The 13,703-nt window shown below is 45.1% G+C and overlaps 2 pseudogenes; one reads left to right on the forward strand and one right to left on the reverse strand.

Annotated features, from left to right (window-relative positions):
• Positions 1–226: 226 nt before the first annotated feature.
• On the reverse strand, positions 227–5,666 carry LOC116890183 (annotated as a pseudogene).
• Positions 5,667–5,861: 195 nt separating this feature from the next.
• Positions 5,862–11,409, forward strand: LOC116890193 (annotated as a pseudogene).
• Positions 11,410–13,703: the final 2,294 nt, after the last annotated feature.

Raw genomic sequence — 13,703 nt, forward strand, 5'->3', positions numbered from 1 at the left:
TGAACCCATGGAGACAGAAGGAAGAGCAAGACGACCCAGGTTCCTCAGACACAAGCAGAGAGCAGAGGTGGGGTGCAAGAAGTCCCTGTACACAGAGCTCTGAGCCCAGGGCTCTACAGCTAGGGTATCCAGGGCGAGTGACAAGCTCTGATGGTTGGGACTGCATTGCCTGTAGCTCTTTCTGCCTGAGGATGTGTTGATGGTGGTTTTGGTGTTGTAAAGGCTGCTACAGGAGCCAAGGCCAACCCTGTTGCCTCTGCCACTGCCAGCACTGAAGCCACCTGCCTCCTCCCAGGCCTACACTGCTGCTGCCACCACCTGCACTGTCATAGCCATTGGACATGGTAGACTGCACCACAGCTGTGAAGGAGGAAGAGGATACCACAGAAATGGTGAGCTCACTGTGACCAGCTGAGCCAGTCACAAGGGCAGGAAAAAGGGGGTGTGGGGACTGGCGAGCAAGATGCTTATAGATGTTGACTGGTCTAATGTAACCATGCACCCTAGGAGAAGAAAGCAGCAGGAGAGAACCAGGGAGGCATCGCTACAGTCTCTATGGAAACCTTCCATCTGATAAAGGTTCAGAGAATTCCTTGCCAAGGAATTCTTGCCAAGAAACCACTGTGGCCACAGCCAGTGCTACCTCATCTTGTCCTCAGGAGTTGGAGGATATAATTACCCACCTGCATTCCTCCCCATCCAGCAGCCTCCTGTAGGTGGCGATCTCCACATCAAGGGCCAGCTTGACATTCATGAGGTCCTGGTACTCCTTCAGCAGCCTGGCCATGTCCTGCTTGGCCTTCTGCAGGGCATCCTCCAGCCCTTCCAGCTTGCCCCTGGCATCCTTCAGGGCCATCTCCCCACGCTGCTCAGCCTCAGCAATGGCAGCTTGCAGGTTGGCACACTGGGCAGAGAGAGCAACAAAAGCAATCTTGGGGTGTGCATCTCTACAGAGCCTGAGCCACACCCATTGGTTTCCAGAGAGCAAGAGCTAGAGGACAGGAACAAGGCCAGCGTCCCCTCCATTTCTCTGAGTACCCCACCTGCTTCTTCACGTGCTCGATCTCAGACCTCAGCCTCTGGATCATGCGGTTGAGCTCAGAGATCTCCTGCTTGGTGTTGCGCAGGTCGTCCCCGTGTCTGCCAGCTGTGACCTGCAGCTCCTCATACTGAAGTCAATGGAAGAGAGAACATTTGTGTGAGTTGTCACATGCAGAAGCAAATCCACCTCTAAGTGTCATGCACGTTCATGGATGAGTTGACTTTTCCTCAAGAGAAGCTTTAGGAGACCACAGACTCCATAGTTCCCTCAGGAAGAGAAAATGTTTCCTAGTGTCTCCTGAAGACTGGTGTTCAGAATACAGCTCAAGCAGAGAAAGAGAGAGCATTGAATGCATTAATGGGAACTTCAGTTCTTCTCTGTGTTCATTATCATCATTCTATAACTCAAGTATAGTACATTTGCTGTGAGAACACCCCACGTTCTGTTCAATGGGACTTCAATACTAAAGTCAGAGACTTATGGAGTTCAGTGTGGGTCCCACACATCCTGATCTCCTCTAACCCAGTACTCACTTTTGTCTGGTACCAGGACTCAGCCTCAGCCCGACTTCTCTTTGCAATTTCCTCATACTGGGCCTTGACCTCAGCAATGATGCTGTCCAGATCCAGGCTGCGGTTGTTGTCCATGGAGAGGACCACAGATGTGTCTGAGATGTGGGTTTGCATCTGAGAGAGTTCCTGCAGATCGGAACGACCTATTGTCATCTCTATCTGTGTGGATTACAGAGGTTTCCAACACTTCGCACAGGAGAAAAGAAAGGGTGTGTGGAGAGGGTAGAGAGGGAGAAATTGAGGAGAGGAGAGCTCACTGCCTCAAAGACTGCTCTCAAGAAGTCGATCTCATCTGTCAGACTGTCTGCCTTGGCTTGCAGTTCAACGTTGCTCATAAAGGTGGCATCTACATCCTGAAGAAACCATCAACAACACAGAATCTGGTGAGCTCTCTTGCCCAGATCATTCACCTCTGTCTCATGACAACCATTTCTCTGGAATGGCATGGACAGGCAAAGCCATATCTGTCCTTTGCAGTGAAACCCCTCCCTGTGATTGGTGAGCTCATCTTCTTCAGGGTCACGAATTCATTCTCTGCTGCTGTGCGCCTATTGATTTCATCCTCATACCTACAAGAGGAAAGGTGCATCACATTGGAGTCAGTTGGTGGATGGCATCAATGGTGGCTTCTGACCCAGATGCCACCTGGATATGTTTTTCCTTTGTCCTAGCCTTTATCTCTTTGCCAATTAGTTGTCATTTTCATCTCTGTGCCCACGCTTTCTTAATCCAGGGAGTCCATGCTTATCGTTGTGCTTCTGTTTTTATAGTTTAAGAAACTGGATTATTCCTTCTGTGTAACTCACTTGCTCTTGTAGTCCTCCACCCTGTTCTTCATGCTCCTCAACTCTGAGTCCAAGGGGCCCTTCTGCCCAACAATTCCACCTAAATTCTCAGAAAAGGAAGTCGACATAATAGGCAAACAGAGCCTCCAGTACTGGACTTATGACATCAGTGCCCAGGTCCTGCAGCAGGGCCCGCTTAGTGTACAGAACCTTGTTCTGCTGCTCCAGGAACTGTGCTTGAAAGGGTCAAATGGACAGGGGAGAAGTTTTTGTGTCAGCCTTCTAGGACCCATACACTGGTTTGCTTCCACTCTCCTGCTCTCTGCCTAAACCCATTCTGTGTTGTACCTGGCCCTGGACCTGAGAGGGACAATCCAGAGTGAAGCTCCCAACACTACCCTCTACAGAATGTGAGCACTCATGCAGGGCACTGGCAGCCTAGCAGTGGCTCATCAGAGTGATTCAGTTTAGTGAGGCGGGCATGACTCTCAACTGCACTATATAGATATATAGATAGATGATTATAAGTATATAGATATATTGATGATAGAGGGATAGAGACATAGATGGATGGACAGATAAATAGATAGATGATATATAGATACATAGATACACATATATATAAAGGTAAATACACACACACACACACACACACACACACTCTTCTATCTCACTACAATCTACTGTTGTGTGAAACCTCATGTCATCTCACTCCACCAGGCTTGAAACATCGAGGCATGAGAAACATCGTGTTAACATGAAAGGTTTAAAGAAAAATGTCCCATCACTTGAAAAGCCAAAGAAGTACTAAACAAATGTCCTATGTGTTCTCTATACAAGCAAACTCCATATCTACTAGTAGTAACACCAGGGGCACCAAAAGAAATGACATCTGGCTGATGGGTGCTTCTAATTTTGCAAAATCTGGAAAACAAAGGTATTTACACCACACCATTGACACGTGGTAACTGCTTTAAGTTCTGGAAATGCTGACTGTGTCATTACACATTTATTGGAAACAATGGCAACTATGGGGATACAAATTAAAACTGATAATGCTTCCTGCATATGTGCCCAATAAGATGAAGCAGTTCTTTGCATATTATAATATAAAGCATGTTACTGGTGTACCACACAATCCCACAGGACAAGCAGTTATAGAAAGAGTCAATCATACCTTAAAATAGATGCTCATTAAACAAAAGGGAGAATGAAAACCCCCCAGACAGAGACTAAATAAGGTTTTGTTAACTCTCAATCTTCTTAATGCTGGTGAAAAAGGAACAACAGTAGCTGAGTGACACCAGGCTATCAAAAAAGCTGAGGAACTAGGCCAACCAATATACTGTAAGGATGTGTTGACATTAGAATGGAAACCTGCAGTTGTTTTAAGATGGGGATGTGGCTATGCTTGTGTAGCTACAGGGAATGGAAAGATATGGTGATCAACAAAACTTATAAAGATTAGATCAGATGAGGGAAAAACCTCTTATCACCTAAGACATGGATGTTTCACAAAGCCAGTAGACCAGATGATTCACAGACTGCCTCAGTTACTGATTTCTCCAAAATACCCATGCAAATCAATTTCAAAAAGACTAGCCAACACAGATCACACAGAGACTGAATAAACACTGAGACTGGACAGTACGTAGACAGGATAGACAACACGTAGACTGAACAGACAATACAGAGACTGGATAAACACAGAGAGTAGACAATAAATAGTACAGCTAGCTCCTTTTCCCTTGGAGCCCAAGCAGAAATTCTTCACCCCAATTCAGCAGGAAAAGAAGACCATTGTCCCAAACACTTAAGTTGGGTTGGTTGGTTTTGGTTGCTTGATGTGTTACAGCTGTTATCATCCAGGGTGGTAAACTGTTTTATTTGAGTTATTGTATATTAATAGAAATTTAAGGGATTTGTTTAATTATAGTATTGTATATTGATAGAAATGAAAAGTTTTTTGTTTAATTATTCTACACTGATAGAAATTTAAGGTTTTTTGTTTAATTACTGTATATTAATAGAAATTTAAGGTTTTATTTAATTATCACATTCTATATTGATAAAAACGTAAGGTTTTTGTTTAATTATTCCACATTGATAGAAATTTAAGGGTTTTGTTTAATTGCTGCAAATTGGTAGAAATTTAAAGGCATTTTGATTGAACTATTGTATATAAATAGAATTTTTAATAGAACTTTAAGTTTTTGTTTAATTATTTTCATTGATAGAAGTTTAAGGTTTTTGTTTAATTATTTAAACTGATAGAAATTTAAATTATATTTGCTTGAATGTATGTTGATAAAAACTTTAATGGAAATTTAAGAGTTTTGTTCATTGTAATTGATAGAAATTTAAGGTTGTTTTGTTACACTATTGTTTGACTATATTGTATATAAGCCATTTATTGAAAATGGGATGTTTCCTATAGTTGTTTCTATCGTGTATAGATTAATAATGTTAAAGCAAAGAACAATTCTTAAAGAGAAAGGGGTTTGTGGTTTGCCCTGGAGTTATCTGTATTTTGATGCTAATTCCACTGCCCCAAGGACAGCTGCCTAGTCAAGGACTCAGAACTCAGGTGACTTCAACAGAACCACCTCCCCATTGAATGTGTAAAGTAGAGGTGAGGGGCAGGTACAGGATAGAAGGAGGCCTGTCATTGGAGGAGAAGAAAGGATGGGAGGGAGAGAAGTTTGAAGGAAGAGGAGGAGACTGAACAGAGAGGAGAGATGGAGAGAGGGTGAGAAGCCATGGCAGGTGATGTCAAGATTTTGCTCTGTGTATTTACAGGTTGTTATTAATGTTCTCAAGGGATGGATGGTACCGGGCTTTGTATGTTTAAGTGGGCAATTATATCTTACCAATTGGGTCAAAGTTTATTGTGTTGTGTGTTCTTTTATGTGAGGGTTTGAGTGTAGGAAAGTGTGCGGCTGGGATGTGTGTCCCCCAAGATATCTAGCCAAGATACCTTGGGCACTGCGGTGCAGGACCCAGCGGGGTAAAAGACACCTACACCTTTCTATTTTATATTTTATATTTTTACAACAGATATGAAGTGGAAACTTCTGGCTTCCTTGGAAAAAACAGCAATGTTGGGTGGTGTTTTGCTAGGGCACACATGAAGGAATGTTTCCCTGAAGTGAACACACATAAAAGGATGTTCTGCTAAAGCAAGCATGTGAAAGGAAGCATGATGAAGGATTCTTTGCTAATGACATGAGTGTATTGGCTTACCTTACATGCACTGTTGAGCTCCATTTGTCATGATTCTAAAGAGAGAAACACACCAAGAAACTTCTGGTGCTGTGCTGGTGGTTTGTTAACATTTCTGTGGACTCAGGCCAATTGGCAGAGCGACGTCAGCTGATACAGACTCGTGTGAAGTTTTTGCAAAGACAGACTCATGCGCTGAGGGGAGACAAGTGTTGAGGCAACAAGACCAGTGGAGGATGCATGACGATTGGAGGGAGTATAAATAGGACTCAACAGACTGTGAGAGGGGCTTGCATGGTTGGCTTTGCAACAGTTCTTAGTCTCTTTGATGACCTTTGCTCTGTTGAGAAAGGCCCAGCGGAGAACTTCTGGCACCCCTGCTGGTCCTGGTTCCTCCTGCTGACTCACACGGATTCTGCTGATGCCTAGTGGTCTCTGCTAGATCTTGCCACTGCTGATTCCTGTTTCCAACCCTGACACTACCAAATTGGACTGCTGGTATATTTGTGAAGTGTTTACAAGTGGATGGGGCTACTGCTACTGATTTCTGTTTCACTGTTGCTTTCCTCACAGTGCAGATGGGATTTGTTCCAAAGAGCCATTTCTAAACAGGTCTACTTGCCCTATATCCTAATAACCTTTCTTTTCCAGTACTTGTGATGGGTGATGGTGTAGAAGGGAGGTTAAAGCATTTAAGGCACATGATTAAAAATAGGGTTGAGAAAAATCTAAGCCTACATACAGTGGCTTTCCAATGAGGAAATCAGGAACAATTAAGTAGAAAGGCATCAGCTGAAGCATTGAGAAGAACCATTGATCTGGATTCCATAACACAGGAGTTACTAGCAGAGAGGGTGGAGAGGCAGCTCGGTGGTAAAGAGCACTGCCTCCTCTTACAGAGGTTCTGGGTTCAGTTCCCATCTCCCACATGATGGCTGTGAGCTCACAACCCTCTGCTAACTCCAGCTCTAAGGGATCTGACTCCCATTTCTGGCCTCTGAGGGAACCAGATTTGAAAGTGGTTTACATTATTCATGCAGACAAAACATATTTTTAGCATACCATGAGAAAAAAATTGTAGGAGAATTTCAAATTATATTGAACTGTTTAAGATACATGACCTAAATAAAACAAGAATGAAATGTATTAACAAATTTGAACAATCGCCATTTTAAAGTCACTAATGCTAACTGGGTTACAGAAAAATCAGTTACTTCTGTTGTTATATTTATTGCCTTTTTAATGTATAGGAATATTTTCACGAAGGTAAGTATGATACCGGAGATGTGTCTGATGCCCTCAGACATCAGAAACAGACATGGGATTATCTGGAACTAGAGGAATACATATGGGTGCTGGGAACTAAACTCAAGTCTTCTGTCAGAGCATTTGCTTTTCAGCAGTGAGCCAGCTCTGCAGTCCCTTAAATAATGTTTTAAGGTAAACGAATATATATGTGAGAATTTTAAGACATATGCCATTTCTACATATGTGTAAAACACCATAACTTACACTGAAATTTTCATGTCTTCTGAGATCTACTGAGTGAGTTGAACGGAAACAAAGAAAAGGCTGGCTATGAGCTGCTTGTTTAAAAGCCAGTCACACAAGTGTGGGACAAACGCGTTGTTGACTTTTCCATCAGTTGGAAAGGGGATCTATAGGAAAACAGGTTATATTTCCTAATCACTGATAGTCAGCTACAGTCTTTCTGTTGGCGTAGGATGACAGTTGGTCTACGGTATCTCCATGAGAGAGAAGAGAAGGCAGGAGGCAGAGTGGGCAGCTCATTCAGCAGAACATGGAAAATCTGTGTAGAGTTGGCTACTAATTCTGAGATGCAGCGAATGACATACTGTACTCACATCAAGTCATCACCAGAGGCAGGAGCATTGTCCCTGACTATAGGAGGCCAAAACTGCAACCTGAATATTCCTTATAAGTTTCAAATAATCTAGGGGTGATGTCAGTGTTTATAAAGCCCTGTCCTTTCCACCTTCAGGACCCAGCCCATCCCATCTGTGTCATATATGCTTGTATCATATATCATCTGTATCATCATCCCATCTATATCATATATCACTGCCCAGATTACAACACACTCATCAGTTCAGCCCTGCTCTGCCTCTCTCAACGTTGGAGCCTTCTCACTTCAAGGAACCACATCCACCAAAACCACCACCAGAAGTCAAACCAGCCACTATAGCTCCAGAGCAGACTGCCTGGGCTCGCCCGCTCTGGCTTCAGCAGTGTGTCTGTGTGCCGCTCCAGGGGCAGCGGTGGCTCCCGTGCAGTGTGTGGAGGAGCTGGCTTTGGCAGCAGGAGTCTCTGTGGTGTGGGCAGCTCCCGGAGGATCTCCATCGGAGGCGGCAGCTGTGGCATTGGAGGAGGCTATGGCGGCCGATTCGGAGGAAGCTTCGGCTATGGAGGAGGAGCTGGAGGTAGCTTTGGCTTTGGTGCTGGAGCTGGCTTTGGTGGTAGCTATGGAGGAGCCGGTATCCCAGTTTGCCCACCTGGAGGCATCCAAGAGGTCACCATCAACCAGAGCCTCCTCGCACCCATGAACCTGCAAATCGACCCCACCATCCAGCGGGTCAGGACTGAGGAGAGGGAGCAGATCAAGACCCTCAACAACAAGTTTGCCTCCTTCATCGACAAGGTGAGACTGGATGCTTCCTAGAGCAGCCTGTGTGTCTGCAGTGAATGCTGAACGGAGGTGGGGGGAAGAGGCTTCAGGCTTGGCTCAGATGTTGCCTTTGTTTCTAGTTGATCCTCTGTCTTGGTTTTGCGGTCCTCTTCAGTTAGATGGGGATCTGGAAATCAGGGTCAGAGTTCCTCTCCTCCAGAAGTTGCACCATTAGGGTGTCAGATCCCAATGGACTGGGATGACCTAAAGATTCACACACAGACGAATGTACTCTATCTATATGAAGTGGGAGCCATGCCAGCCTCAATAAGATGCAACACAGTCCAGCAACACACAGTTAGGCTGCCATGCCCTGCAAGGGTGCTTTGCCCTCCTTAGAGAGGTGGCGTTGGGAGCGTCAGTCTGGATCGTCCATCTCAGACCCAGGGCCAGGTTCTAACTACACTGAGTGAGTTTAGGCCGACAGCCTGAAAGGGCACACACACTAGTGAAGGGGTCACAGAAGGATGAAACTCAAACTTCTTCCTCTCACATTCTACCCATCCAGGTGCAGTTCATAGAGCAGCAGAACAAGGTCCTGGACACCAAGTGTGCCCTGCTCACCGGGAGGCCTGACCTGGAGCCCATGTTTGAGGATTACATCAACAACCTTTCAAGAAGGCCGAGCCTCGTCACTGGTCAGAAAGGCAACCTGAACTCAGAGCTGAGGAGAATTCAGGATGTACTGAAGGAGTACAAGAACAAGTGAGTCGTGAGGAAGAAAGACTCCAGTTTCCTAAACTTTATAAAAATGGGAACCCAAAGGTAGACATGGACAGCAGGAATCAAGAAAACTTGGCTATGGAGATGAACACGACAACTCATTGGCAAAGAGCAAAAGCCTCAGATCAAGTTGGGTTATAGGGCATTGAGGGACAGAAAAGGAATGAACTATTTAATAAAAGTGTATCTTTTAATCACAAGTGGATATGTTATAGAAATGGCATCTGGGTCAGAGGCCACCATTGATGCCACCCACACACTGGCTTCAATGTGGTGCACCCTTCCTCTTGTAGCTATGAGGATGAAATCAACAAGCACACGGCAGCAGAGAATGAATTCGTAACCCTGAATAAGGTGAGCTCACCAATCACAGGGAGGGGTTTCTCAGCTGAAAGAATGAAATGGCCTTGAATGTCTGGGTCATTACAGAGAAGTGGTGGTCTTAGAGACTAAGGAGAGTTGTCTGGACAAGAGAGACAGCCTGATTCCATGTTCTTGATGGTTTCTTCAGGATGTAGACACTGCCTACTTGAATAAGGTTGACCTGCAAGCCAAGGCAGACAGTCCGGAAGATGAGATCGACTTCTTGAGGACTTTCTTTGAGGCAGTAGGCCCCTCTCTTCTCCCTTTCTCCACCTCCCCACTCCCTTTCTTTTCCCCTGTGCAAAGTGTTGGAAACCTCTGTGATCCACGCAGATAGAAACGACAGTAGTTCTTTCTGATCTGCAGGAACTGCCTCAGATGCAAACCCACATCTCAGACACATCTGTGATCCTCTCCCTGAACAACAACCGCAGCCTAGATCTGGACAGCATCATTGCAGAGGTCAAGACCCAGTATTCAGACATTGCTCAGAGAAGTCAGGCTGAGGCTGAATCCTGGTACCAGAATAAAGTGAGTATTGAGGTTAAGGTTAATAAGAATGCCTTGAACCCATCCTGAAGGCCATAATCTCTGAGTTCATTCATGGAGGTCCATTAAAGAGAAATTGAGGTTTTTCTTAAAGCAAATGTACTGTGTACTTGTGGTATAGAATGATGTTCTAATCTAAGAGAAAAAGAACCCAGAGATAGATGCAAAGTTGCCATAAATTCTGTGCTTTCTCTGCTTGAGCTCTATGCTAAACACCAGTCCTCGTGACACTAGAAAACATTTTCTCTTCCTGAGGGAGCTATGGAGTCTGAGGTCTCCTAAAGCTTCTCTTGAGGAAAAGTCAACTCGTCCATGAACGTGCATGACACTTAGAGGTGGATTTGCTTCTGCATGTGACAACTCACACAAATGTTCTCTCTTCCATTGACTTCAGTATGAGGAGCTGCAGATCACAGCTGGCAGACACGGGGATGACCTGCACAACACCAAGCAGGAGATCTCTGAGCTCAACCGCATGATCCAGAAGGTGAGGTCTGAGATCGACCACGTGAAGAAGCAGGTGGGGTACTCAGAGAAATGGAGGGGATGCTGGCCTTGTTGCTGTCCTCTAGCTCTTGCTCACTGGAAACCAAGGTCTGGAGCTCAGGCTCTGTAGAGATGCACACTCCACGATTGCTTTTGTTGCTGTCTCTGCCCAGTGTGCCAACCTGCAAGCTGCCATTGCTGAGGCTGAGCAGCGTGGGGAGATGGCCCTGAAGGATGCCAGGGGCAAGCTGGAAGGGCTGGAGGACGCCCTGCAGAAGGCCAAGCAGGACATGGCCAGGCTGCTGAAGGAGTACCAGAAAGTCATAAAGATCACCTTGTCCCTTGATGTGGAGATCACCACCGACAGAGAGTTGCTGGAGGATGAGGAGGGCAGGTGGGTAATTACATATTCCAACCCCCAAGGACACTTCCATGGTGCTAATCACTCAGCCCAAAGTAAGGAAACACTAGCTGTGGCCACAATGGCACCTTCCAAAAACTCCTGGACAGGAGATTATCTGTGAACCTCCACCTGATGGAGCATTCCAATGAAGACTGAAGCATGGCTACCTAGGTTTCACCTGCTGCTTTCCCTCCTAGGTTGGATGGTGAAAGTGTTGAACCAGTCAACATCTGTAAGTACTCTGCTTACAGGCAACCCCTTCTCCTGACCTTGTGTCTGGTTCAGCTGGTCACAGGGGCCTCACCATTTCTAATGTATTCTCTCTCCTCCTTCACAGCTGTGGTGCAGTCCTCTATATCCAGAGACTAAGGCAGTGCAGGTGGTGCCAACAGTATCTCTGACCAGGGAGGAGGCAGCAGCTACTCCTACATGAGTAGCCATGACCTTGGAGGTGGCTTCAGTGCTGTCAGAGGCAGAGACAGAGGCATCGGGGGTGACCTCGGCTCCTCTGGTGGCAGCTCTTCCACCATCAAAAACACCAACAACACCTCCTCATCAGGAACAGCTACAGGCACTGAAGTCCCAGCTACCATAACTTCTCCTGTTTCCCAGATGCCCTGGCTGCAGAGACCTGTGGTCAGAGGCATCTCCTTGCTGTCTTCTGACCTCTGCTCTCTGATTGGAGCTGAGGAGGCTGGGTTCTGTTGCTCCTCTTCCTTTTCCCATGATTGCCATTGTTCACCTTCTCATTGTCACCCTCTGAGCTCACGTCATGATTCATTCACATTTGCTGCTTCACGTTGCATTTGGTCTTCAGGTTCCTGCCTCCCTACCTCTATCTCTGAGGTACCCATGAAAGGGTGTCTCTGTCCCCTTCATTCTGGAAATCATTGTCTGGGTCCTACTCAAGAAATGGGTACCTCCCTTTCAGTTTCCAATGGCCAGAGGAAACCCATCTTCCAATGTCATAAACCTCCCTGTCAGTAACCGTGATAGCACAGTCACTAGTCCTGTGATGTAGATAGAGTCTCTGCTCATGTGATGTCTTCTCTACTGTCTGCTTTCTGGAAATTACTAAATAAAGCAGGTTTATAACATAATGACTTTTGCCATGTGTATTTTTTTTGTTGCGTGTAATATTAAAAAGCAATCTACACCACTGCTAGCTAGACACTGGCCCGTGCTCTAGGTCTGTTTCAACTGGTACCTAAACCGCATATTTCTACCTTACTCCAGAGCTCAGTTGAATCAACACAGGATGGAAAACACCGGACAATCTGAGTTTAGAATCAACAGATAACACAATCGCTGGGTGCAGAATCTAGAATTCTAATTGCACCAACCATTTTATGTTAGAAATCTTCCCACTGGCAGGTTCTAGTAGATCCACCACCCGAGTTAACAGCCTCCAGCCTACATGTTGGTTGCCTTGCTTCCACGGTCCAAAAGGAAGTCCCCTCCTCCCACCTTCCTTTTTCCTCTCGGAAGTAGAAGTCCTGTCTCCTTCTCGCCCAGAAATTGGCTTCTTGTATTTATTATTGAATCAATTAGGGGGAAATTCCACTACATTTTTAATAGCAAATACATTGCTATAGAAAGTCTGCAACCTTGCTGTACAAGGTAATTTTAGGGTATCATTACTGCTCCCTCTCCCAGCTATATATATCTTCATTTATTCTTTTACTCTAATGTAAATTTAAGTTCTTATTTTTATTGTATTTAATATTTTTTCACTAAAATAGAATTTCATCACTTTCCCACTTATGCCCACCAGTCCCTCCTCACCTCAAACCCTCACCTGCTCCTCCATTCTCAAACTGATGGTCTTTTGGGGACCCTTTATTTCCTTCATTTTTATTAAACAATTTTCACTGTATCCATTCCCCCATGTGTTTCTCTCTCTTTCTGCAGAGATTGTCAACAAATGTCTATTCAGAGTTCCTTCCCACATGAATGGCCTTCCTGTCAGTGAGAACAAGAATCTGCAGCTGTTGGTATACACTCTGTGCTAACAGCACCTTGTTAGGAATTAGTAGTGAGGTTCCTCTGATGAGATTGCCAACAGATCACAGTACTCAGCCAGAGCATTTGTGTAGAGAAACATATTCTTGGACAGGTATAGCCTGGGCATTTGACAAGAGAATAAGGTATTTGTTTTAGAATTATAATTGCTTTCATGACCAAGAAACTTGCCTGACAGCCAGGACTAGTAGCAGGGAACATCGCTTTCTCCTGAGCTCAAACTTCATTACTGAAACTGCATCTTAAAGAAACAGCTTGCTCTTGTCTTCTTGTTCCTGCTCTGTCCTCTCGCCCCTTCTCCCCCCTCCACATTCTAATGGCCAGTCTCTACTTCTCTATTCTCTGTCTCTCTGTCTCTGTCTCTCTCCCTTTCTCCTCCCCTCCCCATGCCCTGAATAAACTATTTTATACTAAAAAACAAAAGAAAGAAAGGGAAGAGAAAGAAAGAAAAGAAAAGAAAGAGTTCAAACACAGCAGGCTATTCAAAAATGACTGTGCACCCCACCTATAACACCTACAACTGAGAAATACTGGAGGCATTGAAGCTGTTCAAATTAAGGAACACAAGACTCATTCAAAACCTGAAATTCTTATTGTGGGACGTGTAAAGACTTTAGGAGAATATTCCTCCATCCTTGTGGCTTTATTGCCCCCATGAATACTCAATGAGTTTGGGTTTCCATGTCATTGTGCAGGCATGATGATTTCAGCCCTGTGTATCAATCCAGGTATACTGGCTGGTTTTGTGCATCAACTTGACACACAGTAGAGACATCTGAGAGAAAAGAGATTCCTCTGAGGAAATGCCTTCATGGGGTCTAGCTGTAAAACAGCTTCTCAGCTATGGGTG

Source organism: Rattus rattus, chromosome 1 (genome assembly GCF_011064425.1).
Source record: "Rattus rattus isolate New Zealand chromosome 1, Rrattus_CSIRO_v1, whole genome shotgun sequence".
In the NCBI taxonomy this organism is placed as follows: domain Eukaryota; kingdom Metazoa; phylum Chordata; class Mammalia; order Rodentia; family Muridae; genus Rattus; species Rattus rattus.